Below are 6,000 nucleotides of genomic sequence, written 5' to 3'. Positions count from 1 at the left end.
TGATAACTTATAGCCCCTTTTCCAAGACCACATAAGTCTTGGAAAACATAGACAATTCACAAATAAAAACAATACTATCTCCCCCTCCCGGTCAATAATCACTGTAACAGTTCTGAGACCCAAAAAAAAGAAAAATATATAGCTATTTAAATATGTACGCATATATATATACTGTATATATATACATATATATATATATATATACACATACACATACACATACACATACACATACACATACATACATACATACATACATACATACATACATACATACATACATAAATAAAAGAAGAATAATAATTTAAAAAATACAATTCAGTTAAAAGCCAAATTAAAATGGTGGGTCTCGAGTTTGCTTTCCGCTGCCCTCAGGTCACTTTGGGTATGATTAAAAGGCCAGTACCAGGAGACCTGAGGGTCCTAGGGGTCATGTTTTAAAAGAAAATCTGATAAATAGCCTGAGACCATTAGGAGCTTTAAAAACCAATACATGTATTTTAAAATGGATTCTGTAGCTCACAGGGAGCCACTGCAGAGATGTGTACATAGTTTTGCAGTTGTCATGAAATAGTATTTTATGGGAGACCAGAAAGTAGAGCATCGCAATAGTCGATTCTACATGTTATAAACACGTCCATGTGTCCCTGTACTGGCCTGAGAGAGAAACGGTCTTCAAACTAATTGAGGGATCATTCCAGCTTTCACTTTTACTGATATATTGTGTATAAAAACTGCATACAATTCAACAGCAAGACCTGCACATAAATAATGTAGCTGCAATTTGCTGCCAGACTCCATCACACACTTGGATGGTGTGCAAATACGTGCTTCAAATGCTGTTGAGCTTAGGGATTAAACATCTTTCAAGTCCAAGCTTTCAAAGAAGTCTCCTTCTGAATACTCGGCATACGGGCAGCAGGGATTGATGTCAACACAGAAGAACATCTGAAGCCTCAATCCATCCAGTGGACACTCACGAGCTGCTTGAGCAGAAAACAGATGGTTGAAAGTTATGAAGAAGATAATTGTATTTGTTGTGGCTTATTATGACCTCAGTGAACAGGGAGTGTATGAAGAGAGCTCTCCAGCGGGCTCTTGCAGAAGTGATAAGCAGTACACTCGGGGATTGTTGCATTGACGGATTTCTTCATTGCAATTCCATATCTTTCTCATATTCCCAAGTGTGTGAATGTATGTTGATGAGTTGGGTAGTAGGAGAGGATATATGCATATTTGTGCTTGTTGTTTATCCCATAAATCTCTCAAGACTGTGTATATTTCACACATTCTTGAATATTGGTGGTCTTTCAGGACATATATTGGTGTGACATTTGTCCCCTGACGCCAACAGCCCCCACAAATATCTGTCTCCGTATAGGTTATTAAGCATAACTGCCCCCTTATAGCTGCAACAACAGAAAAATAACAGTGTTTCACAGTTCACATTGAAGGGTTTGGATTCCTTCATTAGAGATGGTATTTGTTTTGGATGAGCTACATGTGTCTGGGGGGTTTATGTGTGTATATGTGTTAAAACGTGAATGCATTTGAAGCCTTAATGGTTCACGTGCTGTGCAGCTGAGACGTCTGCTGTGCAGTAGGACAGACACATACCTAAGCACTTGTTCAAATGCTTGCCTTAAAGCAGGGGTGGGGAACCTCCGGCCCCCGGGCCGTATACGAACCGCGAGACAATTCGATACGGCCCTCGAGGTAACTCACGCAAAAAAGAAAAACAATTAAGAAATCTAGACCGCAAAATAATTAAACAAGCGAGTGCCTGTTTTTCCTGGCCACGGTCAGGGTCCTTGAACACAACACGAGCCTAACGTGTCATCACGTGGTATATCTCTCGTCCGACAGGGGTTTAGAGCTTCCGGAGAGCACCAGGACGTCGCTCCGGGCCGGGACATCACAAATGTCAGTACCCATAAGGAGCCGTACACATGCCGCAGTTTCTACGTGGCTGTGCCTTTAGTTGTAAGCCAAGTGGCGATCTGTTCATCTGACATACTGATCATACAGTCAATAACTTTGTTGTTATTAGCATCTGGTTAGCTAGCTATGCTAACGAATATAAGAAGCTTTTTCTCCAACCAGTGAGGTAAAGGCACATCTTTATATGATCATTATAGTTATAAAAAAAGAGAATAAAGTAAACAGGTATAAAATACTATATGACAGTCAAAAAAGTTGTTATTAATAAACAAGAATACAGTTTGAAAGGGGAGTGATTTGTCAAATATCCATAAAGAAAAAGAAAATCTGCTTACAGTTCTGTTTCATATGGGTGTTGAGCAGTGGTGGGCCGTCAGGGCCAGCAAGGCCTTCTCTGCTGGCCTAAACATCATCAGAATATACATTTAATTTTGATATATTTTTTCCACAAATATGTATTAAATTATTCCCCATAGTCTATTCTTTTCATTTCATAGCTTTCCTCTTGGTTGCGCTGCTTCCAGCCTCAGAACAAGATTTGGAGGGCTGGCCTTTATGTTAGAGCTTTTATCCAATCATATTTCAGCCATAATGTGTTGCCAGGGTCCAATAAATCTGCCCTTAGGCCTTCAGAATCAACAGTGCGGGCGCCTGTAGCTTAAAGTGAACGGAAACAAAACTGTGGCGTTAACCAATCAGATTTTGAGTTGGCGACAACGGGCCAGCTAGCAGGCGTATGATGACGTCAGCACGTGCACGTCTTTTGATTGGATACGCACTATTGAGAGGCAGAGCTATGTAGAGCTAGCAAACTAGGGGTGGGCGATACCACAAAATCTGGATTCGATCCGATACCAAGTATTTCAGGGCCAGTATCGCCGATACCGATATCGATACCGATACTTTTTTTAATGAAAAGCGTCTTATGTACTTTCATATAGGGGAGAGCTGCATGACATGATTTTTGAGCTGAAATCATCATAAATAGACTAAATCTGAATTCATTTTCATGAATAAAGACAGGACAGTTTTTATAGACAAATACACGTTTTACTTTTGCAAATTTAAAGTGCAAACATGAAAAATAACAATACAAAGTGGCCAAAGTAGCGAACTGTCTTCTTGCACACATCACAGTTCGCTTTTTTTTAATTGCCAGTTGTGAAATTGCTCCACACAACGCTGCTCTTTCTCTCAGCCATCATGCGCGTGTGTGTGTTGCACTCGCGAGTCTTTGGCTGCTGCTGTCCTGCCCTCGAGGAGAAGAGGACAGCAGTGGAGAGAGAAGAAAAGAGCATATACTTGTGTTCGTCTGCACATAGTTTTTTGAAGAAATTGACGAGTAGAGGAGACGAGAAAAAAAGTATAACAGTATCGATCCTATTGGCTCTAGTATCGATATTTTGAAACGTAACGTAATATCGGAAGTATCGATATTTTGGGATCGATCCGCCCACCCCTATAGCAAACTGAACTTGAATTTGAACGAGCTAATTTGTGTAGATTTCTACAAGCTGTTTTTTTTCAACCCACAATGGCTGAAGGAGGAGAAGGGATCGATTTGGTCGCAGATATAATTACAACGCCATTTTCAAGACGAACTTTTCAAGAAAAGCTAGACATTGTGAGAAGAGAACGGCCAACCCCGACGCTAGCGAGCCTATCACAATGGGGAAAAGGGTTTGTCCGCCACTTTCAAATCACTAACTACGAGCGGTACCCCTGGCTCACAGCCTCCGAGAGGCACTGCAAATTGTACTGCTGGGAATGCCTGCTATTTGCAAATGATCGATTTGGTGTTTGGAGCCACACTGGATTTGCAAACTTGAGTTGTCTAACCAAGGCAGCAACGAGACACCAAAGCACGGCTGGGCACTTACAAGCAATGGTGCTTTTGAAAACCTTTGGGGACACCCGAGTGGATCTACAGCTCAACGAACAAGTGCGACGGGAAACGGAGCTCCACAACGAAAGGGTGAAAAAAAATAGGGAAATATTGAAAAGACTGATTGATTGTGTCCTGTTTTTGGGTAAACAGGAACTTTCATTTAGGGGACATGATGAAAGCGCCGAGTCCAGAAACAGAGGAAACTACGTGGAGCTTCTTTCTTTGCTTGCTGAGAACAACACAGACTTGCATTACCACCTGTCCACAAACAATAATTCAGGTAGGACTGTGTCGGACATCACTGAAGGCCTAGGTGTGAAATGCACGGCCCGCCACTGGTGTTGAGAGATGTATCCATAGATCTCTTAATGTTGCTCTCAAAGTGCACCAGATTGATGCTTTTAACTTCAACATTTAAACATGCCCCCCGGACCCCCCTAGAGGAGGTTAGGTCCCCCCCCCACACTTAAATCATATTCACATGGATAGGAAACTAAATTACACACATCTTGTGTCCATATCTTTCTGTTTTGGTGGTCATGCCACAACCGTGCACATGCATGCATGCGCGAGTCATGGTAAAATATCTGGATTAAGAGGCTTTTTCTTTGCACAGTCAGCATGAAAGAAAGGTGAAATGAATGGGCTGTGAATTTAGTTTTGTAAGCAGAGGTTGAGTTCAATCATTTGTACGGCCCTCGGAGGATGTTGAAAAAATTGAAATGGCCCTTGAGAGGAAAAAGGTTCCCCACCCCTGCCTTAAAGCCTAGTTCATGCTGTTATAGAGTGAAAAGGCAGCAGGAAAGCCTTTCAGATGCTTCTGGAAAAAAGCATTAACGTGAAATGCATTTGCTTCACGTAATCGCCTTCACATTTGAAGATCAACCGTTTATGCGGTTTTACAGCATATACCAGGATATGTATTCGAGGAAACCCATTGAATGTGTCAGTTCTCTTGGATTTAATGTCGCCAATATTGCCTCTGTGGTTGCAGCTATATGCAGTACCCTGTAAATGCCCAACCAAGAATCAATACGCAGCAATTGTTTATTGTTCCACAGAGACCAATATCGAAAATAGCTTCATGACTGTCAACTTTGATAATCCTCCATAGTAACTGTTCTGTACCCTCCTGTGGAAGATGAAGTTATATAATACTTGCTTACCATGCTGCGAATGGATCTGGCCCTTCCTACATCCAGGACATGGTTAAACCGTACACCCCAGCGCGTGCACTACGCTCTGCATCAGCCAAACGACTCGCTGCGCCCTCGCTGCGAGGGGGACCCAAGTTCCCATCGGCGAAAACACGTGGGTTTGCTGTCCTGGCTCCAAGATGGTGGAATGAGCTCCCCATTGACATCAGGACGGCAGATAGCTTGCACATCTTCCGGCGCAAACTGAAAACTCATCTCTTTCGACTCCACTTCGAGCGTTAGAACTATTAACGAAGCACTTTTATACTAATAAAGGACTGGCTTACCTAAAGCCAGTTGAGTAGCACTTGAAATGTTTGGCTCTATGAAACCTGATGTACTTATATGATTCTGTTTTCTTCAAGGTTGTGTCTTCCTGGTCGAATGTACTTATTGTAAGTCGCTTTGGATAAAAGCGTCAGCTAAATGCAATGTAATGTAATGTAATGTAATCAATGGAGCTGCAGAAAACTTGTAAGCGTAAAAAAAAAAAGAAGAAAAATCGATGATGCCAAATGATGAGCTAAGAATATAGAAACAGTTCAGGCCTCTTTCACCTTTTCTCATTGTTACAATGTTGCTGAACTGACCAAATGCATTCCTTGTATCTATAGTACTGTCATTTATTTTTGCTTTTATTTATGATCCAGTCTTGTCTCTTGTCTCTCCTTCTGCCCTCTCCACACTTTTACAATCCAAAAATCGAGCTGTACTGCTGAGAGCTTGTCTTTGTTCTAGTCTCTGAATGTAGCTGACACTTTGGGTCATTTAGCAGCGTTTGTGTTTTCCATCCAAAGCTGATTTATTTCCATCTCTGTTGCCATATATATTGCTTTGCATTTATGTCTGTTGCAGCTCTTTTAATTTGTGATAGAGAAGATTAAACCTGTCCCCGAGGCTACTTGTGATATATATTCATTCCTGAGGTATTACTCAATTTAATATGGATATAAGGTTGAGCAATGGATCTATCAA

This window comes from Gymnodraco acuticeps, unplaced genomic scaffold (assembly GCF_902827175.1).
Source record: "Gymnodraco acuticeps unplaced genomic scaffold, fGymAcu1.1, whole genome shotgun sequence".
Classification (NCBI taxonomy): domain Eukaryota; kingdom Metazoa; phylum Chordata; class Actinopteri; order Perciformes; family Bathydraconidae; genus Gymnodraco; species Gymnodraco acuticeps.
This window is presented reverse-complemented; position numbering follows the sequence as displayed.